Below are 24,861 nucleotides of genomic sequence, written 5' to 3'. Positions count from 1 at the left end.
AGGGAGCCCAGATTCTCCCTTTAAACCCATGCAGAAGGAGGGGGGTGATTTAAAGGGAGAATCTGGGGAAAATTGGAGCAAAGTTTAAGTTAGCAGTACCAAAATTTCAGGCTACTTTCAGGAGACTCTCCTGATGATACCAGCCAGGTTTGGTGAAGTTTGGTTCAGGGGGTCCAAAGTTATGGACCTTTAAAAGGGTAGTCCCATCTACTATTAGCTCCCATTGTAAACTATGGGGGATGGGGCACCCCCTTTGGGGGTCTGTAACGTTGGACCCCCTGAACCAAACTTCACCAAACCTGGCTGGTATCATCAGGAGTGTTGTCTGAGGGTTGCCTGAAATTTTGGTGCCGCTAGCGCTAGCCTAAAAACTGCGCCCCCTGCCGGACGACAAAGTAAAAACACAGCAAAAAGTTTTAAAGTATATTTTCGATTTTGGCGCCCCCTGCAGGTGTGCGCCCGGTGCATCGCGCCCCCCGCCCCGGTAGCTTCGCCCCTGCCCTAGGGTGCTATTGGCTGCCTTCTGAAACTTAGATAAACAGACCACTTTTAAATAGTTTTTCTTTTTGTCCGATTCACATTTCTGGCGATCCCATACAAAAAGTAGGAACCCTACCCCAAAGAGCAAACAAATTAGCACGCTTGGCTGTACTCCTAACCCAAAAGCCCCGCCTCTTCATTTGCAAAGCCACACCCCTCACCGCCCCCCACATTCCATTCGAAGTCTCTTCCTTAGAGCTCGCGGAAGTAAACGGCCCCGTCGGTTTCTCCCCAATTCTCGCGACCCAGCGCGCGCGCGCGCCCGAGGGCGGTTGACGACGTCAACAACAGCCGTCCTAGACCGTTGGTCAGGCTGGGAGGAATTCTATGTCACCTTCGTGCCAGCTGTGAAGCGGGGAGGAGGAAAAAAAAACACAGCGAAGTGGTGATTGGTCGGTCGAGGTGGGGAGGGCGGGGTCGGCGGACAAAGTTCTTTCTTCCCAGCTTGGGCAGCGTGGCGCTGAGGCGGTTTCGCCCTGCCCCGGGAGGCGTGGCTCGGTGAGGGGGCGTGGCTCGGTTTCGCGAGGGGAAGGGGGGGTGTTGTTGTGGCGCTTCCGCAGCAGTCGGGGGGCGGGGAGGGGCTCTCTCTCGCGGCCGCCCTTCCATCTTCCGCGGCCGCTCAGGAGCCTTCTTCTCTCCCCCGGGGCCGCCGGTGAGGTGAGAAATGGGGTCGGGGTGGGGGGCAGTAGCTGTTCTGCCTGCCTGCCTCCTTAGCTCAGGCGCCCGGCGAGGGTGACTGGCTGGCTGGCGTCTTTCTGATGACTCCTGTCTGAAGCAGAAGAGAAGGCGGTGGCGTCTCCTCATTCAGCTTGAGCCCAGGAGAACGGTGTTTGTCCTCCGCATTTGGGGACGGTGAGCCCCAGGACTTTCCCCATGAACTGACAATGAGCTCCTGACCATGCGCAGAGTGCCCTTTCGTCCGCTCCTGGTAGAGACTTGGCAACTGGGACTTATAATGACTATTAGCTTGCCACCCATGATTTATGCTGAAATAAAATTCAGTTTGCTTGTGAGATGCCGTAAACTCTTTTTTTTTCACCATTGCTCCGTGTTCCAGAGAGGGTAAAGGGATAAAGATTTAAATGCATGAGGAATGGGTATTTATGTATTTATTTAGATATATTCCCCCACCCTCTGCTACAGTCTCAGGGTGGGTTACAATAAAAATCATAACAAGGTTTAATAATAATAATACCACCTTTGCTCCCTCCCACCCCAATCCTTTAGTCCTTGATGTGGGATGGATGTTATGTGTGTTTGTTTAATTTCTGCCCATTTGCTAAATGATTCTCTAACCCAGCCTTTTGGCATCTTAAAGACTAACAGAAACCTCTTTCTTGCCTAAAATTAGATGGATTGGAGCTCACTAGTACTTCAAATGCCCTGAGTGACTCATCTAAAGATGCGGGGATGAAATTGTGCCCATCTTTGAAGTGTTGCAGGACACTTTCATGACTCCAGTTCTAAGGGGAGATCCAGGGCAATTAATTTAGCTTTAAGAGGTGGTACATCTGTTAGCATCGTAGGAAACCTCCCTTCAAATCCTGCACAGCCCCAGCCAAACCTGCATACCTGGAGGAGGAAGAGGTGAAGGACAGTTGTCCAGTCCCAGACTACTGCATGCTTTTTTGTGTTCCAAATCCCCCTCTCCCCGTAAAATTACAGCTTTGAAGTTATTAGTGAAGAATTTGGCACACACCTACCAAGAGTTTTAAGCTTTCGAACTGTTTGGGTTTTGTTTGCGAGGAAGGTTGTGGCTATGATTTAGAAGTCAATGCAGATCTGTTCAACTTGCTGAGATCTTATTTTTCATATTCAAGCCCTGCTAACGGTCTAAATGTGTTCCCCGTTCATCAGTAAACGTTGTAACCCAAGCTAGCTCTTATTCAGGCAAGTGATTCATCTGATCTGCCGAGGCTAATGTGAGGCAGCACTAAAGTAATTAAAAATTAATTACCACAGACTGTGGTTCATGACCTGTGCAAAGAGATTAGATGGGCTTCCTTCCCCTGCTGCTCTACATTATTCTGTCAACTATGATCGATTCAATGTGTGTGGGAGCTTGAATGGTGAGGAACGTGTGTGTGTGTGTGGGTATAACAGCTGCTATGATGGGCTGCTGTTTCCAGGCAATAGGTTGGGTTATTGATGGCACTAAGAGAAGAGTGGAATATCCACCTGCATCAAATTTGTATGCATTTTAATTTTATTTATTAAAACATTTATATCCTGAGTTTTCTTGTGGATCACGGAAGCTTATGATAATAGTTTTTAAAAATTAAGTTAAAACCAAAAAGGAACTAACAAACTCCAAGTCTCTCCCCACCCCCAATTTAAAGATGCCTGCCATTTAGACACTACCAAAAGCTGTGGCAAATGGACAGGACTTGTAGCACCTCCTGAAGATCTCCAAGGAGAGAAGCTCACTCTTCAGGGAGCACATTCCACAGAGCCAAAAGACTGGAGGTCTGATCGATGCCAGACAGTCCAGCCTAAGTGGTGGGATAGCCAACAGATAGCTGCCCGATGGCAGTAGTTGCTACACAGGCACATATGGAAGGAGATGTTCCTTCAAATGTGATTTATTGTGTCCATTAAGGATGGAATTCTACTTCTGAGACAGCATGCACACACAGAAACTCTCCTGGTTACAGTTTTGATATGCTGCTCTTAAATTCAGGGCCTTTCCTTCCATAATTCTCTCTAAGAGAGAGGGAGAGACTGACTCATTTTTTGTGCCGGTGCCAGATTTCTTCCCTCTAGGTAGTACATTTTTCTCAGCATTTAAACACCAGTAGCTTGAGACCATACAACTCTTCTGAGAATCCTGAATACTTCTGAAAACAAAAATCTTGGTAGATCTTTAGATTAACAGTAGTTGCAGCACTCCTGTATGAAATGCAATTTTGTTAAGCTTTCATAGCTGTTTCATAACACTGATATAATTGCATAATTATATTAATATCAAAGTAAGGGAAAGCCCATAATTTTGTCTCAGAATATTGTTATCCACTGGACAAGCCCAGGCAAGATGCAGTTATGGTTTTTCTTTCAAGTCTGGCATCTTTAAAGGAAAAGTATGTTATACTTGTATGCTTTTACTCTTGAAACTTCAAGTTTGATGCCCCACATGCAATATCACAGCCTTGTAATCTGTGTTAATAGAACTGGAATAGTGAACACCCTTTGATTTTGTACTCAATCAGTTGCCAATTAAAATCCTTGCCTTACTCAAAAGTATGCCCCAAATGTAGAAAAATCTTGCCCATTAACCGATTGGATGCATATGGCAAAGTGGTTTACTGTGCAATCCAGGGCAGTGGGTGGTAGCTGTGCCGCTTCTTTAAGAGGCTTGCCACACTGTGGCCATCAACTTCACAGTGACGCTCTCCCTATCTGTGTGATAGTGCTATGTGCATTTCAGTAGGTTGCATCACCAGTTTTGCTGGCTTAAGTTCTAACCAGCAAATGGGGGCATTCCCAAGTTGAAAGGGCTCAGGAAACCAACTAATGCTGTCTGCAGGAATGCACCCTTTTGCACCAGTGGGAGCCCCTGTGCTGGAGCTGCACCCCTGCAATGGCTGCATCAGTACCCTGAGTGATGCTCCCATGATGCTCCCTGATGCTGGTGTAAATGCCTCTTACACTGGCTCAGGTGGCATTTACACCAGCAGCAGGGTCACACTGCTTCCTCAGCCCTTTTGTCCCTCACCCCCATGGATTGCAGTGTACAAGAGTAACTAATACATCTTTACAAGTTAGATAATTTCCCTTAAAATCTGGATTGAATCTCTTGCTTTCCACTCTTTACTGTTCTACTGGTTTTGTATGCATTGGGTAAACAACCGCCTTATAATTTTGAGTACATTTTGAGTACATGATGTAAATGTACATGAGTACATGATGTGCATGATGTGAATGTAAACTCAAGTGATAGCTTGCTAGTTTTTTCTTCTGGTGTATTAATATACGTAAATAGTGACTAGAGTCTGGAAGGTGTTTTGACTCACCTTGTATGTGCCATGTACTGTTGATCAGTTGCATTCTAGTTAATATGTTATATGCACGAATGTGGCTGGCTTCATTTCTGGTACATTGTAACTGCTTAATTTTAAGCATGCTTACATGGTAGTAGTTTCTGCTAGCAGCAATTTACCTTTTCTTAATATGTGGTACTTGCTAAAAAGAAACAGCAGAATCAGCTCTAAAACAGTTTAATTAGGGCCAAATGCCATAGGTGAACCTTTAAATAAAACCATTCGGGGATCAGTTGGCTGGAGCAGAGTCATGAATAAGAGAGGGTGTTAGGAATGAAAACATATTGAACTGCAAAGGAAGGTGTAATTAAACATAACAGTGGCCTCCAGTATAGCACTAATCAGTGCATTTCTCAAAGATCATTTTGTGCTTTTCTGGGATAAATTTGGAAGGAAATATAAAATGGAGTAGAAATATATAGGGAGAACCAAATATCTGGGTGACTAGCAAAGCAGTGCACAGATCCTGGGCAGGCACATGCAGCCATTCACCCTTGACCTGTCCACCAACACAGTGTTTCTTGTATCTTTGGACTTTAAGACCTCTCTCTTTGGCCATACAAGAAGTGAATCCTGCCCTTTGGAAACTTTAACCAAACTGTCTCTTCCCCAAACAAAGAATCAGTTTTTCCTCAATCCACTTTAATGCAGGAGGCACTTCAAAACAGTCCAACTGGCATTGCCTTTGCATGTCCAATGAGTGCCCATTTGGAAGCAGCTGTCTCTTATAGGCTGACAAACCTCCCAGTACTTTAGAGGCAGAGAAAAATGCATGGCAGCCCTTTTGTGGTGGTGACTTCTAGAATTTTTTAAAATTCTAAAAGTATCTTACAATTATGGGGATGTTTGATGTATAGTGACTGTCATACAGGATTCTTAAATATGTAGAATCATACTGGATTTTTAAATGTACTAATTTTTCTTGAGAGAAAAATGAAATTCCTTATACGCTGGGAAAAATAGCTGATCTATGCTGTGTAACAATATCACAGGTAAAATAATACTTTTTTACACCTAACAGAATAATTCAGTTTTAATTTAGGCTTGGTTGCAGTGGCTCATATTTACACCTCTTGCTTTTTATTTTCTTGCATGACTCCTTTACATTCTTCCATTATTTTCTGTTTTCTCCCCCAGAACTCATCTTATTGTCTGGAATGTTTTGAAGCATATGGAATTGTGGATCACCTAGATGAGCAATATAGGTAACTTTACTTTTAAAAAATAATTCTTCAAGTTATGTTTGTGATCCATCCAGAGTTGGACTTCAGTTAATTCCAGCATCAAAGGTGAGCAGTGTTGAAAGCAGAATATGTTGTCTAGAGTTCATGGAAAATGAAATCCCATACTTGTTTAGCAGGGAACAGGTCCCAATGAATGCTTTGAGATGTGGGATTTCGAGGCTTTTGAAAAAAAAGCTATGATTAGACAACTCCTTAGGGTTTTTTTGCAAAGTTCGAGAGCAAATTCTAGCTGTCAATCAACCAATGATCTGTAACTGCCATGGACCATCAGAATGAAACCTACATTAAGAATATGTGTACAGTCTTCCATTAATACATATATTTCTAAAATGTGTCACTGAATCAACACTGTGCCTTGGTAGACTGACAGCTGCATCGAATCTGGCAACTCTACCCTGGGTTTCAAATTTAAGGTCCACATGAAGAAAAGAGGCATACTGTGACTTGGATCTCTCTGGAATTTTTTTGGAGGATGGGTGTAATATGTGAGTGCATGTGTGTAATATATATATTATATATTATATGTGTATATATTACATGTGCAACAGCACATGTCCATCTATTTTATTTTGCCCAGAAGCACAAGGGCATAAGCACCCCTGGAAGTGGCATTCCATGATATATTCCTTCTCATAAAGCAGATGGAAGAACATTGATATGAGCCAGAATGAAAGCTCTCCTGTGTTTGAGAATCACTGGATTAGTTACAACACCAATTTCTTGTTCCTGAAGTGATGGTATTTTGCAGCAGAACTGAAATGGTGTTGAAGTTCGATGTCCCAAATCCTTTGTTTAATTTCAGATTTAGCTTTGGAATAACCCAATGCTGTTTCACTGCTAGGAGAATATCCAGTGGGTTGTAATTTCTCTGAAAGGGACCGTTTCCATTTTGACTGAAAGGTGTCAATTAGTTTTCAAGGTGCAAGACTCACATGAGAGAAAACAAGTCTCAGCTAGTAATTGATCCATTATATCTGGACAGATTTCAGAAGAATTTCAGAAGAATTTGAGGAGAATTAAACCCACCTCTAGACATAAAACCGCTTTAGGAATACAGCAGGGTACTGCAAGTACGGACCTCAGAAATTTAATCTGAATGATATCAAGGGGTCTGTGGTTGGCATATGTACATAACTGTTTGTGATGGGTTTTCTGGGCTGTGTGGCCGTGGTGTGGTGGATCTTGTTCCTTACTTTTCACTGCATCTGTGGCTGGCATCTTCATAGGTGCATCACAGAGGAAAGTCTATTACACATAGCCACAGATGCAGGCAAAATGTTAGGAACAAGATCCACCAGACCATGGCCACACAGCCCGGAAAACCCACCACAACCAGTTGAATTCAGCCGTGAAAGCCTTCAACAGTACATAACTGTGATCCATATAGCAACCTGGGCCACAGAGACACAGATAGCTGGATGGACATACAGACTTTTGTGGTATAGGATTTTTTTAAAAGACAGCACATTTCTCTAGGCATTCTTGACTGTGCTTCTAATTTGAGTGTGCCAAAAACCAGGAGAAGAAATGATTGCTATGACACTTTTATCCAACCACCCAGTTCCTATGATGGCATGGCATTCCTGTTCGTGGAAGACAGGGATGATTCATGGCAGTTTGGTCCTACTAATGCAGACCCCTCTGCTTTGCCCCATATGGTATTTTTGATATTCTTTTGTTCTATATATGTTCCTCTTGATAAATAAGGTGTCTTCCATGAGTAATAGAAGTTTTCTGCTACAATTTTAATGTCTATTATTCAAATCTGTGTTTTAGTTACACAGTTTTATACTAGCATTTGTTGTTTAATTTGATGAGAAAATATTCCAGGACTGAATTTCTATAGCTGGTTTAGAAATGTGGTATCAGAAAATATGTTATTGAATAGAATGATCATAGAAGGCCAGTAATGCGATGGTTAGTTGACTTGTAGGAATTCTTATATGATCGCTTTTGCAATAGAAGGGCTTTTTAAAAAAGAGATCTCTGTCACCTTGTAATATAAGCACAGTGGGAGATTGTTGAAAGTATAATGTATTCTCCAGAGTTCATGAAAAATTAAATCTAACAAAGATTTGAAGAGCAGATGGATTTTATGAAGTTCTGTTATTTTAAAAAAGAAAGCCACCTTCAGATGAACAATTTAATAATGTGAACTGATTGTGATATTTCTCTAAACAGTCTTTAAATTCCTGTATTTGGTAAGTAGAATACCGTATTTTCCAGCGTACAAGATGACTTTTTAACCCAGGAAAATCTTCTCAAAAGTCGGGGGTCGTCTTATACGCCAGGGGTCGTCTTATAGAGCAGGTACTGAAACTTCCAAGCCGGACTGGAGAATCTGCGGTTGCCACATATGGTGGGGGATCGCAAAAATGGCTGCGGCCGTATCCCCGCCGTATGCTGCAACCGTATTAAAGCAGCAAGGGCGGCTCTGTACAAGTACGGTAGAAGAAAATCCACTCACCAGGATTCGTAGAAAAAAGTGACTTAACGCGGTCCCGATAACGAGGTGAGGGGGCGCCTCACCGGGAAGGTGTAAGTGAAGGGCAGAGCAAGCTGCAGGTGTCCGGGACACCCGGGGTATGGAAAAAAGAGGCGTGTTTGCGCTACCGCTCTGATAGTCTTGGAGGCAGGGAGGGCTGGGCAGGTAGGGAGAGCTGACCAATCCAAGCAGGCTTTGTATACAACAGCCAGCCAATCGCCGGTAAGGTACATTGCTTGCCGTGATTGGCTGGTTGTTGTATACTGGGTACCACATACAGTACAGCACCGGTACATGCAGTACAGTATACAAATGTCCAACAGTCAAAACCCCATCATGGCTCCACCAGCAAGAAGAAAGAAACATGAAGCCAGTTTCAAACTTAAAGTTGTAAACTTTGCCATGGAACATAATAACTGCACTGCTGCAAGACAATATGGAGTAACAGAAAAGATGGTTTGGGACTGGAAAGCAAATGAAAAAGCATTCAAGTGTATGCCAAGAGGTAAGTGTGCATTAAGAAGAGGCACCCCACATTGGTCAGAACTCAAAAAACATGTAGCAGACATGGTGAATGAGCATCGCCAAAATGGTTTTGTAATGACACAAAATAAAATACGTTTGTTTGCACTTCAGTAGGCCAAAAATAACCCAGATCACAGCAACAGATTTAAGGCCACTGTATCCTGGTGTATTAGATTCATGGGAAGGCATAATATGGTACTGAGGCAAAAGACGAAAATTGCCCAAAAATTACCTGCAGATCTTGATAGCAAAGTAAATAGTTTCCATTGATACGTAATACAATAGCGCACTAAACATGGCTATGCGTTTAGTAGTATTGGAAATATGGATGAAACTCGAATGAATTTTGATATGGTTGGAAATAAAACTGTCCATCAAAAAGGTGAAAAACAATTTTAATTAAAACAACAGGACATGATAAGTCCAGTTTTACAGTGGTACTAGGATGCACAGCTGATGGCGCCAAACTGAGACCAATGATTATTTTTTAAAGAAAAACAATGCTAAAACTCAAGTTCCCTGTTGGTTGTTTTGTACATGTGAATGAAAAAGGTTGGATGGATGAAGAAGGGGTAAAGCTATGGCTTGATAATGTATGGAGCAGGCGACCAGGTGGACTTATTAAAAAATGTAGTCTACTGGTGTGGTATACATTCAGGGCTCATTTAACTCCCAGCACCAAGCAAAGGCTTGCAAGACTAAACACAGATACGGCAGTTATTCCTGCAGGATTGACATAGTTGGTACAGCTACTGGTTGTGTGCCTAAACAAGCCATTTAAAGATCGCATTCGAGAACAGTGGAATGAATGGATGGTTAGCGGCGAAAAGTCATTCACAAAAGGAGGAAACATGCGTGCTCCACAGTTTGATGTTTTGTGCAAGTTTGTCATAAAAGCCTGGAATGATATTGATGCAGAAACAGTAATCAAGTCTTTCAAGAAGTGTGGCATGTCAAATTCATTAGATGGTATGGAGGACAACTACTTGTGGCAAGATGAAGAGGAAACCGAAGCTGAGACCACACCATCTGATACGGAATTCGATCCATACGATGACTGCCTTACAAATGTATCACAGGATGTCATTGATGTACTTTTGATATCAGATGACGAACAGGAGGATTTTGAAGGCTTTTAAAGGGAAACTGTCACGCCAGCAAAACCTGTAAAAATACCATAGCTTGCAGTTATGATGGGCGTTGCTAACTCGCCAGAGATTTGCCCGGCACTTGCTCTCTCTATATTGTTTGTTATCTTCCTCCTATCATCATCAGTTGGTTGACAGCTTAGAAAACAAACAGCATGACAGCTCCCATGGGTTTATTGTCTTATCCTTCCTTTCAGCTTTAGAGTGAATTAGGAAAAGTTTAATCCACTTGCACTGTTTTATGTTTACATGTTTGATGACAAACAGCCTTATGTTTATAAGTGACAGTTTTCCTGCTAAGTACCTGCATGTCATAAACATTTGAATTAAAATTACCATCTTGAAATAAAATCTGATTTAAAAAAAAATTATTTGGTGTGCGTTGGAAGAGGGGTAGTCTTATATGACGAGTATATCCCAAACTCTATATTTTAACTGGAAAAGTTGGGGGTCGTCTTATACGCCCAGTCGTTTTATATGCTGGAAAATATGGTACTTTGGGAAGTGTAGGATCTAATGTATACCAATGAGGAATACTTTTGCTATAGGATTCATCTTGACCAAGGGAGATGAGCCTGGAATTCTAGTGGTCAAGGTGCCAGAGTAAAACAAGTGGGGTTGTTGAAATGGGTTAAGTGAAGTTCAGAATCAGATCCCAATGTAGTTAATTTGTTCATAGCAATAGTACTTTTTGTTTCAAGAGCAGTCCTGGGCATTTGGAAAAAAAAGTGCAGTTAGATTAGGGTAACAGAGCTGTGCTTGTTATGTGGTTCTGATTTATGCTAATCCTTTTGTGCTTTTTGAATTCAGTGAGTCCATGTGGTAGAATAGGTGCATTCACTACTTCTGCAGCTCTCAGTTTAAGGAAAGCCTTAATCTTGTGCAAAACATTTCAGAATCTGGAGCAAACTTTATGTAACTTGGCCAAGATATGCTAATGAAATACCTTAAAGAATTTGATGTTCATTTAGCCATTGGTTTAAAAAAATCAGGTTTTGATTCATTCTGCTTGTTTAGCATAACTGCTGAACAGTTTATTTGGCCTGTTGTTCAACATCATGGACGAAGGTGGCTTTTGTATGGCAATTAAGGTGTTTTTTCCTACATTTTTAATGTTAGAAGGCATGCATGTATTTTACCTTAAGCTATGCTAGTTATGTGAGAGTTGGGAGACTTGAATTGAAAGACTCCTTTCAAGTGTTTATATGGTATTAAGGCAAGAAACTACAACCAGCAAACCAAATGTTAACTTTTCCACATTTGGGTTGCTATTTGCAGCTTCCAGCTCTAATACAATACAAATATTTTAAAAAATACTCTCTTACCTCTTCAGCTGTGGTTGGCTATATGCTTTTTACCTTTTGTTTCACTTTTCCTACCCTTCTCAGACCTCTTCAGAACTTTTCCTCACATCCTTATTCTTCTGGATTATTTTCTATCCTTTTCATTTGGTCTGCTATCTTTGCCTCTTCCTTTTTTTAAGAGTCCTGCTCCTTCCTTAGGTTCAGAACAACTCAGGTAATAGCAAACAAAGGCCCCTTCCGCGCAGGCAAAATAATGCGTTTTCAAAGCACGTTCACAACTGTTTGCAAGTGGATTTTGCCATTCCGCACTGCTTCAAAGAGCACTGAAAGCAGTTTGAAAATGCATTTTTCTGCATGTGCGGAATGAGCCAAAGAATGTTAATGACCAAACAGCCTGGTAAGTGGTTCGGGATAGTCTTCTGCCCTTTCCATTGGTAGCATTGGAATAGCCAGCCAGTCACATCCAGAGGTTGTCACCTAGCCAGCCTCCTTAAGCCGAGTGGAAAGGTGGGGAATACATATTTTAATTTTTTTTAAATGTTTGTGAACATTTAAAATTGTTTACATTTTAAAAATGTAAATAAATGCACCCTGGTAGGCATGACAGTTCTCTCACCCTTTGTTGATAAAACTTCTGTTTTTGTTGCAGAAAAACTGGCACTCAGCGTTAAAAGGAAAGCTGGTGGATGTGCACAGTGTTTACACTGTAACTGGAAAAGCAGAATTTTCCAGAAATAAAACTGAAAATTTGGGGAAAGCTTAAGTATATACTGTGATAGTTAAGCATTGTTTTCCATTTTAAATATATGCATTATATTTCATTATCTAAAAAGGGCAGTGTGTCTGAGAGTGTATTTTTATTTAAAAAATAATTGCAGATTTGAGAGACTCAATTCAGAAGCAGCACCAAACCACCTATTGGTTATGTGTTATCTTAGAGCCTAACTGCAAAGGTTCTCCATGAGGACTTGCAGCTATACTGCAAGTGGTGGGAACTTGTGAATAAACCCACTGCATGGCTCGATTTGAATTAGGACTGCTATGCATGAGGAGGAATTCCTGTCTTCTTCCTGGTTCTGTTTTCTTTTTCTTCTTACTTTATTCTTTATTTCATCAGTTACAACAATAAACAAAAGAAGAAGATTTAATACAATCAGTTATCCTATCATTCTTAACAGTATCAGTTGTTGAAACAGACTATGCTCTATTCCACATAAAATAATTTGTATATTCCTCAGCCACAGAACAAAGCATGCCATACCTTCTTTGATGTAGAATACTCCGCCTGGGTCCTAGTACCTACCTAGCCCTGCTCCCCCCATTTGTTTGAAAGTAACAAGACATTTGGGCATAAATGCGCTTGTATCCAAGTACCATGGTTTTGACAAAGGCAGTGTGTAAAAATGAATGATAATCAGAGGCGGAGCTGGGCCAGAGTGCGCCCAGTGCGCACTCTGGATTACCCCCCCCCCCCGGCGCGGCTCCCACTCCCACTTACTTTAGAAACCGAGCAGGCTGGAGAACAGGCCTTCCTGTTCTGGTGGGAACTATATTTCCCAGGGTCTCCTGGAAAAAGTAGTTCCCACCAGAACAGGAAGGCCTGTTCTTCAGCCTGCTCAATTTCCTAAAGTAAGTGTGGGGGGGGGGGCGCCGCAGGGGAGCCGCTGTGGGAGGGAATCACACTGCCCCTCCCGCAGTGCCCCCCCACACACTTACTTTAGAAAACCGAGCAGGCGGGGCTGGGGGATTTTGCGCCCCCCACGTGACCCAAATCCGTGCGTCCGGTGCGTCGTGCCCCCCCCGCCCCCTGGAAGCTTCGCCACTGATGATAATTCTAATATACATTTAGGACTATATTCTAATGCAGAATTGTACAACTTTCTCAACCACTGTACCTCAGTTGATTGAACTATCATCTTTATGTGAAACAGAGTATAGGGCCATGTAGAGGGGAAGTGTTATTTGAGCCAGGATGTGCAATGAACACTTCCCTGTGGTGGCTCCGTATAGAGGAAATGATGTCTCCCTTCCAGCCCCGAGGCTGTTCCAGCTGCTGAAAACAGCACAGAGAAGAAGGCAGGAATTACTCCTCTTTCTGCACAACAGTTCTGATTTAAACTTACCCCTACTTCACGTGAGTTACCGCTAGGCACTTGTCCCGGAGATGAACTAACGCAGTTTGTGTTGTCTTGTTAGACTCTAAGTCATCCTACTATATCTAAGGATAATTTTCTGCCAAGTTACAAGTAGGAAAATGTAAAAAATTGAAATAGAAATGAAAATCATTGTTGTAAACTAAAAATAAGAGTTTTTAAACATGTTTTCATTGTTCTGAAAGAAAATCTCTCATATTACCTCCCTCCCTTTAAAAAAAATTGGATGTCAGGGAATAACATTTTATCAAAATGTTTCTGTTCTGTTAAATTTAATGGCAAATCTTCCTCAAATTTGTCTTGGGATGTTAATGCCAATAATTGGGGAGCACTTACAGTATTAAAGAATTTTGGAATATTAAATATACCAAACAATAACCAAAAACATTGTGATCTATCATAATTAATCCAAATACCAAAAATGAATGGACTGCAGATATTTTATTTGCTGTCCATGCATTGCTTTGATGTCTTCTCTCACCAGACAGAAATGCTTTTCAAAATTAATAAATTATAATGATTAATTATTAATTTTAATGGAGGCCAATTGCTTGCAGACCAGTGTTATGCATGTTTGCTAAGTTGTACTTGTGCTATATTCTATTGGATTTATTTCCCAGTATTTGTGCCTAGGGTTGTATCAGTCTTACCATGTTTAGTAGTTGTGGTAATTCTAACAATTGGTTCTTCTATACCTGGGTCAGTATCCTAAATGTTCTGATCTTTCAGAAACATCATAGACTACTCTCTTTGGTCTATATTCTGGTTTCTTTGGAGAACAGTAGCTTTCTCTGGAGAACAGCTTTCTCTGGATTCTTAGGATTAATTCCACCCAAGTTTGTTATTTTCTGCTGTTATTTTCTGTGGTCTGGGTTTTTATCTCGATAGGGGTAAATTATTCCTTTGAAAATTATCTGGTGCAACATCTGTGGTTTTGAAAATCTGGATATGGAAATAAACAAGATTCAAGTGGCTGAACAATGCAGAAGGAAGAAATAAGCACAGAGGTGTTTCAAAGGGGTTATTTTTGTAAATGCATGAGCAGTTTTTCATTTGCATTTCAATTATTGGTGTAGATAAGTTTAGGGCCATTTGCATAAGTGTAATTCCAAGGATTGCTGCTTCTACATTCCAAGTGAATAATGCATGCCACTGTGGCCACATTGTTACATCTGAAAAGGCATAGGCAGCGGTCCTTTTTAGTCACGACAACAGCAGTGGGGAAACCACTTTCTCTGGCTTTGTCACAAGGCTGGTGACAAGTGTCTTCCCCACTAATCATCACTCCAGGTTCTAGTCTAGTGCCAGTTATATAGGAAGCGTCCTCATGACTATACCCTGTTCAGGATAAAGGTGACTGGAGATTTGTGAATTCATCCACCATTTCCAGGCCTGTCTTTGTTCTAGAATGCTCCACTTGGATCCTACCTTATTCTGTCCTCAAGACACTAGGACCCAAACGGAGTATTTTAAAACAAGGACAAACCTGGAAATGATGGATGAATTCACAAATTTCCTGCCATCTTTATCCTGAACAGGGTATAGCTTTGCCTGTGTGGAGTCAAACCTTTGGCTCTAGTATATAAAATGCTGCCGTAACAATTACCTTATATACTCACCTATAAGTCGACCTGGATATAAGTTGAAGCACCTAATTTTACCACAAAAAACTGGGAAAACTTATTGACTCGAGTATAAGACTAGGGTGGGAAATGCAGCAGCTATTGGTAAATTTCAAAAATAAAAATAGATACCAATAAAAATGTTTTTATTTATTTATTTATTTATTAAACTTTTATACCGCCCCATCCTCCAGGGGCTCTGGAATATTTATTTATTTTGAATATTTATTTCAAAGAAAAACAGTATGGTATCAACAATAACTTTAAAAGTTCTGAAGTGGAATATATAACTCACAGACAGTATCTCTACAGAGTTTCATAGGGAAGATGCTCAACAAGATCCCCCTTTTAAAAAGTCCCTATAGGTTCTCCTTCAACACGGATAGCTTATAATTACACAGTAAAGATGCTTGCGTGGTAATGGCAGCTGCTACCCCAAAGCAAGTCTTTTTTGCAGGTCTGCAAGCTCAGCTGTTCACTCGCATATAAGTCGAGGGGGGCTTTTTTCAGCACAAAAAATGTGCTGAAAAAGTAGACTTATACACGAGCATATAAGGTAACAGGTTTGTCACAGATTCTATATTGTTATAACACTTAAACACTCAAATTGTTTAACAAATTCTTGTTGGTTGCAACATGTTTTAAAATGCTTTCTTCTTTCTTTTACCCTAAATGTGATAAAGTTTTATCTTTGGTTTCAAGATGCAAAACAGTTTGGGAACTATCACTTTCTGTTCTATCTTGTGCAAAGTATAAAATCAATGGGCTTAGGCTACTGGAACTCTGCATGGGATTGCGCTGTTAAGCTCTTTTATCCATGTACAGACTGGCTGTTTCACAGAAACTATTTTGGTTAGCTAAATAGTATTTCCTTTGTAAACTGAAACTACTCTTATCAGCGGAGCTTGAAACATGCTCTGGGCTAAGAGGAGTGCCATTTGATGGAAACTTTGGACAGAAAAGTAAAGGAGCAAAATAGACTACTTGTCTGTTGTATGTGCAGGAAATGTGTGTGCTACAGTTATGTTAAGTATTACATTTATATAGCACTTTTAGAGCTCAGAGCACTTCATATTATGTAATCAAAAATATCCCTGTAAGCGACGCAGGTAGTGTTACCCATGTAGTCTGGTTAACGGTGAGCACTGAGGGAAAATAGCTTGCCTTGTCAGAAATGAGATTTGAACCAGGGAGCTCTTTATAATTATGCTATCTTACAATGTTCTGTTTTCTACAAACTTGGACTCATTCCGCACATGCAGAATAATGCACTTTCAAACTGCTTTCAGTGCTCTTTGAAGCTGTGCGGAATGGCAAAATCCACTTGCAAACAGTTGTGAAAGTGGTTTGAAAACACATTATTTTGCGTGTGCGGAAGGGGCCTTGGGTGGAATTAATCCTAAGAATCCAGAGAAAGCTGCTGTTATATCTCCAAAGTAACCAGAATATAGACCAAAGAGAGTACATAAGAACATAAGAAAGAGTCTGCTGGATCAGACCAGAGTCCATCTAGTCCAGTACTCTGCTACTTGCAATGGCCCACCAGGTGCTTTTGGGAGCTCACATGCAGGATGTGAAAGCAGTGGCCTTCTGCAGCTGTTGCTCCCGAGCACCTGGTATGGTAAGGCATTTGCAATCTCAGATCAAAGAGGATCAAGATTGGTAGCCATAGATTGACTTCTCCTCCATAAATCTGTCCAAGCCCTTTTTAAAGCTATCCAGGTTAGTGGCCATCACCACCTCCTGTGGCAGCATATTCCAAACACAATTACAAGTTGCGTGAAGAAGTGTTTCCTTTTATTAGTCCTAATTCTTCCCCCCAGCATTTTCAATGAATGCCCCCTGGTTCTGGTATTGTGAGAAAGAGAAAAAATTTCTCTCTGTCAACATTTTCTACCCCGTGCATAATTTTATAGACTTCAATCATATCCCCCCTCAGACATCTCCTCTCCAAACTAAAGAGTCCCAAACGCTGCAGTCTCTTCTCATAAGGAAGGTACTCCAATCCCTCAATCATCCTCATTGCCCTTCTCTGAACTTTTTCTATCTCCTTGATATCTTTTTTGAGGTGTAGTGACCAGAACTGAACACAGTACTCCAAGTGCGGTTGCACCACGGCTTTATATAAGGGCATGACAATCTTTGCAGTTTTATTATCAATTCCTTTCCTAATTATCCCCAGCATAGAGTTTGCCTTTTTCACAGCTGCCGTGCATGAGTTGACATTCCCATGGAACTATCAACTAAGATGCCCAAATCCCTTTCCTGGTCTGTGACTGATAGCATTGACCCCTGTAGTGTGTATGTGAAGTTTGGATATTTTGCCCCTATGTGCATCACTTTACATTTTGCTACATTGAACTGCATTTGCCATTTCTTAGCCCACTCACCTAATTTATGAAGGTCCTCTTGGAGCTCTTTGCAATCCTTTGCGGTTCTCACCACCCTACCTAATTTGGTATCATCCGCAAACTTGCCCATCACACTACCCACCCCTGCTTCCAGGTCATTTATGAATAGGTTAAAGAGCACTGGTCTATGATGTTTCTGAAAGATCACTGTTCTTTTGAAAGTCTCCCAAACAAGAATCCTGGTAACAGGGCAGCACCAGAGAATCCTTCTCTATACATGCCCATGTAATCTAAATATGTACCCCCATCTCAAGTTGCATCATAATTTGTGACACTATTAGCACAGCCCTCAGTATTCTCATCTTAGGCCTTCATTTATTGGCGAGGAGTGATCGGTCACTTTGCTCCTGTCTCTGAGATCATTACGCCTCTGTATAGACCTCTGCTTGCTCCTGGAGTCCAGGCTATTTCTTCTGCTGTTGTTTATGAACCCACAGACAAAGTGGGAAATTTGCACATCACCCAGCAACTTTGTATATTTCCTGAGGAAGGCCCACATCATAACTGAAAGCCCTTTGGAGAAAAATGCTATTCCAGAAAGATTTGCTTTGCATTTAGACTTGTAACCTGCAGGAAGCATCAATGGGAAGCAAGAGGTAGTGTGAATTTTTGCAGGAAAGAGGTCCTGTTCTGGGGTCCAGGCTTACCAGTGCATGGTTAGTAATATGTACCACAGCCCAATTTGGTTCTTCTGTCTGCCACCAGAGGCTGGCTGGGGAAAGAAGTTGTGTCCCATGCCCACCTACTGAATTAGAGACACTGTGCTTCTGTTGTGAAACTTACCAGCATAAGATCTAGCCAGGATAAGATCTAGCCTTCTGACCTGGAAGTAGGGGTGGGTAGCGTGGTGGCCAAGTTTGCAGATGATACCAAATTTTGTAGGGTGGTGAGAACCACAAAGGATTGCAAGGAGCTCCAAGCGGACCTTGATAAATTAGGTGAGTGGGCTAAGAAATGGCAAATGCAGTTCAATGTAGCAAAATGCAAAGTGATGCACATAGGGGCAAAAAATCCAAACTTCACATACACGCTACAGGGGTCAGTGCTATCAGTCACAGACCAGGAAAGGGATTTGGGCGTCTTAGTTGATAGTTCCATGGGAATGTCAACTCAATGAGCCCCCCCTGCGGCTCTCCAGCACTGTTTGGAGGCGGTTGCTGGTTGGTTGCGGCAGAGCAGGTTAAAACTGAACCCATCGAAGACGGAGATCCTCTTATTTGGCCGGGCGAGGGCGCTGGTCTTTCCAGCGCCCGGTGCGGGAGGGGGGGTCATATTGGCGCCGACCCCTCTCCGTGCGCCAGTATCTGGGGGTCCACTCCGGATCTCGTCTCCTTCAATGGGAGACCCAGGTGGCCCATATAACCTCGGGTTGCTTTTTTTTTTCCACCTCCGCCAGGCCCGACGGCTGGCTCCTTTGCTCTCCCAAGCCGATTCCTAGCCACCGTGATCCATGCAAGCGGTCACCTCCAGGTTAGGACTATTGCAATCAGCTTCTTACGCTGGCCTTTCCGCTGGCGCTGTTCGGAGACTGTGCTGAAAGTTCAACATATGCTTGGCCAGCTTACTCACAGGCCTGCGGCTTTACTTACTTCATCATATTCAGCCTGTATTGCGCCTGCTGCATTTCGGCCTCGGTGGGAGTTCCGGATCATCTTCAAGGTATTAGTGGTGTTGACTCTCAAGGCGCCTTATCGCCGCCTGGGACCTCGCATTCTCGACGGGACGCATCACCCGCATGTCCCGGCACGCCTCTCGCCGTTGTGGAGGCTGGCCTTATTGCGATAGTCCTCGGCTCGGGATGATGCAGTTGGCCTCCCACCACGGGCCAGGAGCCTTCCACGACTCTGGCCCTCGCCTGGTGGAACAGCCTTCCCTCCGCTGTTGTTCGGGCCTCTGCGGACTTTTTAATTCCACCTGGTGGGCCTGAAAACGGCAGAGTTGTTCCACAGGCCTTGAGGGTCAGCCAGCTGGAATGGGTGTTTTCCCTCTAGTTTGGCCCCTAGCTGATTCTACACCTGGGCCTTCCATCTAACATGGCTGCACCACCCCCCTTTTCCCTGGGGAGAATTTCTGAAAATCAGTTACGGATCTTTTATCAAGTTATCGCTGTTTTAAAATGGATTTTAGTAATTTATTTATTTTAATTGTATTTACATTTTTTAGTGTTGTACATAATCGGCCCCAGATTCTTCGGGGATGTAAGCGGTTTCTGTTAAATAATAAATAAACAAATAAATAAATGTATATGGCAGCTGTGAAAAAGGCAAACTCTATGCTAAGGGAGATAATCAGGAGAAAGGAATTCGATAAATAAAACCCTGCAAAGATTGTCATGCCCATACTTATGAGCATAAAGCCCGTCAGATGCGACGGAATACAACTTGGAGTAACTGTGTTCAGTTCTGGTCACCCACATCCTCAAAAAGGATATTGAAGAGATAGAAAAAAGTGCAGAGAAGAGCTTAACGAGGGATGATTGAGGGACTGGAGCACCTTCCTTATGCGAGGAAAGGCTGCAGCGCTTTGGGACTTCTTTTAGTTTGGAGAGGGAGGCGTCTGAGGGGGGATATGATTGAAGTCTATAAAATTATGCATGGGGTAGATAATGTTGACAGAGAGAAATTTTTCTCTCTTTCTCACAATACTAGAACCAGGGGGCATTCATTGAAAATGCTGGGGGGAAGAATTAGAACTAATAAAAGGAAACACTTCTTCACGCAACGTGTGATTGGTGTTTGGAATATGCTGCCACAGGAGGTGGTGATGGCCACTAACCTGGATAGCTTTAAAAGGGGCTTGGACAGATTTATGGAGGAGAAGTCAATTTATGGCTACCAATCTTGATCCTCTTTGATCTGAGATTGCAAATGCCTTAACAGTCCAGGTGCTCGGGAGCAACAGCTGCAGAAGGCCATTGCTTTCACATCCTACATGTGAACTCCCAAAGGCACCTGGTGGGCCACTGCGAGTAGCAGAGAGCTGGACTAGATGGACTCTGGTCTGATCCAGCTGGCTTGTTCTTATGTTCTTATGTTCTTATTTGACATAGTAATTCTTTAGTATATCTAGAGCAGAGGTAGGGATCCTCTTCTGCCCTTGCACTGCGGCTCCACAAGCCGAGCCGCTGACCCCATCCTTGCCCGCCCTGCAGGCAGCAGGGCAGGCACACCAACTGCCCACGGCTGGCAAGGCTGCGCCGTGGGCTTCCCCTCTCGCCCGGCCCATTTGAGCGGGGCGGGCGCTTTCCTGGCAGTTGGCGAGGCTGCACCATGGGCTTCCCCTCTCGCCCGGCCCGTTTGAGCACTTTCCCGGTGGCCGGCGAGGCAGGTGCACCAACTGCCCACGGCCGGCTGGGCCATGCTGCGGGCTTCCCCTCTCGCCCGCCCTGTTGGAGCGGGGCGGGTGCTTTCCCGGCGGCCGGCAAGGCCGAGCTGCTGGCCCCATCCTTGCCCGCCCTGCAGGCAGCAGGGCGGACGCATCCATGCGCTTCTCAGAATGAGCGGAGTAAAAGGTTAAAAAACCCAATATATACAGTGTTATCTTTCTTTTAAATGTCAAAAATTATTTGCGGCTCCGTTTTCTTTTCCCGTGGAAAATGGGTCCAAATGGCTCTTTGAGTGTTAAAGGTTCCCTACCCCTGATCTAGAGGACTTTTTGCTAAAATCATATAGATCTTCACCATGTTTTCAGCAAAGGTTGGTCATGTGGCTAACTGAGTTTGGGTGGTTTGTGTTCTAGAATTATTAGTTTCTTTAAGAATAATCTACTCCAGAGAGTTATTGTGAGAGCATTGGTCTACAACTTCATTTCCCTTTTTCTCTTTTTTGTTATTGTTTGAGGTTCCTTGTCTTCCATTCTAAATTGAGACATATGTAGAGTGCCCTGGTCTTTGAAATTGCACTGTTAAGCTGTTATGTATTGTTTGTCAGAAGCCGCCCTGAGCCCAGTAGGTGAAGAGTGGCCTAGAAGTCAAACAAACTGGGGGAAATCTGGGTTCAGATTCCCACTTGGTCATGAAACTTTCTTGCTGACCCTGAGATAGTCTCTCTTTTGTCCTAGCCCACCTTATAGGGTAAAATGGCAGAAAAGAGAACTATGAATGCTGCCTTGATCTCCTTGGAGAGATGGAATAAAAATATAATGGATATTGACTACAGTTGATGATCCAGTAGAGAACATTCAGGGTTTGTTCACATAATTGATATTTGGGTGTGTGGTGGAAAGATCTTATAAATCTATACTACAGCTGTATCAGTATATCTAGTTTTTGCTAGATTTTTTATAATATCAGGTTCTGGTGCTAGCATGGGAGCAATTTCATATGTTCTGCTTGGCTCTGTGAATCGGTCCTGGGTCTTCTGAAATACACCACTTTGACCGTGTGAGTTTTATCACTGGATTCCATACCTTGTCTAAAATTCAGAAGTCTGTGTTTTGATGCAAACCTTTTTTTCCAGTCTCATTGTAATTCCGGAGTTGCATATGTGAAGAAATGATGATTAATTACATTGCAAGTTATTCTGCCGTCTTATCTCTCAAAACAGCATGCTCTGAGCAAAAGTAGAACACTCAGTCGGCGGCTCTAATTTAATCAATTTAGCCTGCTGCCTTCAGAAGCCCAGTGCAACATGGGAAACCCTTGCTTTCAGTCTATGTAAAATTAATGTTCATAAAACCAATATTCAGTTTCAAAAATTCCGCTTTACTTTGAGACAAATATAAGGAATAAATCTTCAGAAAGGAAAACAAATTCTACTTGTGTCTGGCTGAAACACATTGGGGTTGTTGAATCTTGGTTATCTGTTCTAATCTCCAGTGCAATTACACGGTCCAAAAATTTGTAAATGACAGAGTGTTGTAGTAAATTCAGAAGACATAAATAATGTTTTAGTGCTGTTATTTTTGCATGAAGGTGTCTGTGCTTGCAGAATGGAAGCTGTAAATATATATAGCAACATCATAAGGATTGGCACAGTACAGCCCAAAAGGAAAAGGCAGGAGCCAGCTGACATAAGGGTGGGGACTGCTGAACATCCTGGCCAGCTTCGACTTTGGTGACATGGTGAAGAAGCACCAAAGGAGGAGGAAGTCCTTATGTCCGAGATGATCTAGATTGGCTATCATGGATGATGTGGTGTACAGTTGCCAGTTTTGGCTTAAGATGGAAAGTGTCTGCTACATTGTAGTACTAATTGTCTACTACAATTACTGCATTGTAATTGCTGATTTAAGCTGAAGTTGGTAACAAAAAAGTCTTTACCCACTGGTGGAAGAAGGTAACAAGGGGACGAATGATACTTCCTGCGGAGAGAGTTCCAGAACTTTGGTTCCTTGACTAAGAAGGGTTCTCCCAAGTTGCTGCTCACTTAATCTCAGAAGGTGGATGCATCCAAATCAGGGCCTCCAGAGAGGACCATAGTGCTCAGGTAGGTTCAAAGGGGTTGCCGGAAGTCAGTGTAGATGGGCCCAGACTGGATCAATGTGGTCCTTAGAACCCTCTCCATTCAACATCCAACTGCAGTATTCTGCACCAATTGAAGTTTCCAAGCACTTCTCAAGGGCAGGAAATATAGACTCCTTACGCACGTGCACTTTCAATCCACTTTTACAATTGTTTGCAAGTGGATTTTGCTATTTCGCACAGTAAAATCCATCTGCAAAGTGGATTGAAAGTGCATTATTCTGCATGTGCAGAAGAGGCTGTAGAGTGTGTTGCAGTAATTTATTTTAGATGCAACCAGGGTATGCGCCACAGTGGCCAAATGTTTTCTGCCCAGAAAATGCTGCAGCTGGCTAACCAGTCAAAGCTGGGAAAAGTCATTCCTGGCCCCAACTACCACCTGCTTATCAAACAAAAAAATCTAGATCTAAGAACTCCCCCAGGCTATGAACCTGTTCCTTAAAGGAACACTTAAATCCCAGATCAGACCTTTTTTTTACCAGTAGAATTTCTGCCTTGTTAGAATTAATCTTAGGTTTCTACTCCAAAACTGCTTCCAGGCCCTCATCCACTCCAAAACTGTCTCCAGGCTCCAGTTCAGGGTTTCTTCAGGCTCCCTGAGTTCAGCTGGAAGAATAAGATAGAACTATCATCTGTGTTTTGGTGACAACACAGATCTCCAGTTGACGTCACCCAGTGGTTTCATGTAGACTTTAAAGAGCACAACGGGACAAGATGGAACTGTGCAAGACCCATAGGCCAAATGCCAAGAGGCTGAGCTGCAGTTCCCCAGCACCATCTACTGAAACCTACAGTCAAAGTAGAATAGAAACCACCCCAGAACAGTGTCTCCCAATCCCAGCCCAGGTAGGCAGTTCAAAAGGGTATCATGATCAATGATATCAAAACCCCTGAGAGGTCCAGGAGAATCAACAAAGAAGAAGAGTTGACTTTTATACCTTTTCTCTACTGTAAGGATTCTCAAAGTGGCTTACAATCATCTCCCCCTCCCTACAACAGGCACTTCATGACATATGTGGGGATGAGAGAGTTCTGAGAGAACTGTGACTGGCTCAAGATCATCCAGCAGACTTCATATGGAGGAGCAGGGCATCAAACCCAGTTTTCCAGATTACAGTCTACCTCTCTTAACCACTACACCATACTGGAGTCCCACTTCCTTTGTCCATCTTCTGGCTCAGGTCATCCACCAGAATGGGCAAGGGTGTTTTAGTTCTGTAACCAGCCCTAAACCCAGACTGGAAAGGATCTACATCAGGGGTAGGGAACCTGCGGCTCTCCAGATGTTCAGGAACTACAATTCCCATCAGCCTCTGTCAGCATGGCCAATTGGCCATGCTGGTAGGGGCTGATGGGAATTGTATCCCCCCCCCACCCCCCCCCCCCCCCACCCCCCCCCCCCCCCACCCCCCCCCCCCCCCACCCCCCCCCCCCCCCACCCCCCCCCCCCCCCACCCCCCCCCCCCCCCACCCCCCCCCCCCCCCACCCCCCCCCCCCCCCACCCCCCCCCCCCCCCACCCCCCCCCCCCCCCACCCCCCCCCCCCCCCACCCCCCCCCCCCCCCACCCCCCCCCCCCCCCACCCCCCCCCCCCCCCACCCCCCCCCCCCCCCACCCCCCCCCCCCCCCACCCCCCCCCCCCCCCACCCCCCCCCCCCCCCACCCCCCCCCCCCCCCACCCCCCCCCCCCCCCACCCCCCCCCCCCCCCACCCCCCCCCCCCCCCACCCCCCCCCCCCCCCACCCCCCCCCCCCCCCACCCCCCCCCCCCCCCACCCCCCCCCCCCCCCACCCCCCCCCCCCCCCACCCCCCCCCCCCCCCACCCCCCCCCCCCCCCACCCCCCCCCCCCCCCACCCCCCCCCCCCCCCACCCCCCCCCCCCCCCACCCCCCCCCCCCCCCACCCCCCCCCCCCCCCACCCCCCCCCCCCC

The 24,861-nt window shown here is 44.0% G+C and overlaps 1 protein-coding gene across 3 annotated transcripts in view; it reads left to right on the top strand.

Annotated features, from left to right (window-relative positions):
* The first annotated feature begins 1,014 nt into the window (after window positions 1-1,014).
* The window catches only part of KLHL5 (kelch like family member 5), a 69,100-nt gene continuing 45,253 nt past the window's right edge, over window positions 1,015-24,861 (top strand). Inside the window, exons 1-2 of one of the 3 annotated variants that reach the window (XM_048509587.1) lie at window positions 1,015-1,038; window positions 5,715-5,782. The gene's annotated coding sequence lies outside the window, so the exon portion shown is untranslated. Of the gene's footprint in view, window positions 1,039-1,080; window positions 1,198-5,714; window positions 5,867-24,861 lie in introns of those variants that run through there. The other 2 variants (XM_048509586.1, XM_048509584.1) reach the window with 2 other exon arrangements.

Source organism: Sphaerodactylus townsendi, linkage group LG10, assembly GCF_021028975.2.
Source record: "Sphaerodactylus townsendi isolate TG3544 linkage group LG10, MPM_Stown_v2.3, whole genome shotgun sequence".
Lineage (NCBI taxonomy): Eukaryota > Metazoa > Chordata > Lepidosauria > Squamata > Sphaerodactylidae > Sphaerodactylus > Sphaerodactylus townsendi.
This window is presented reverse-complemented; position numbering and strand designations above follow the sequence as displayed.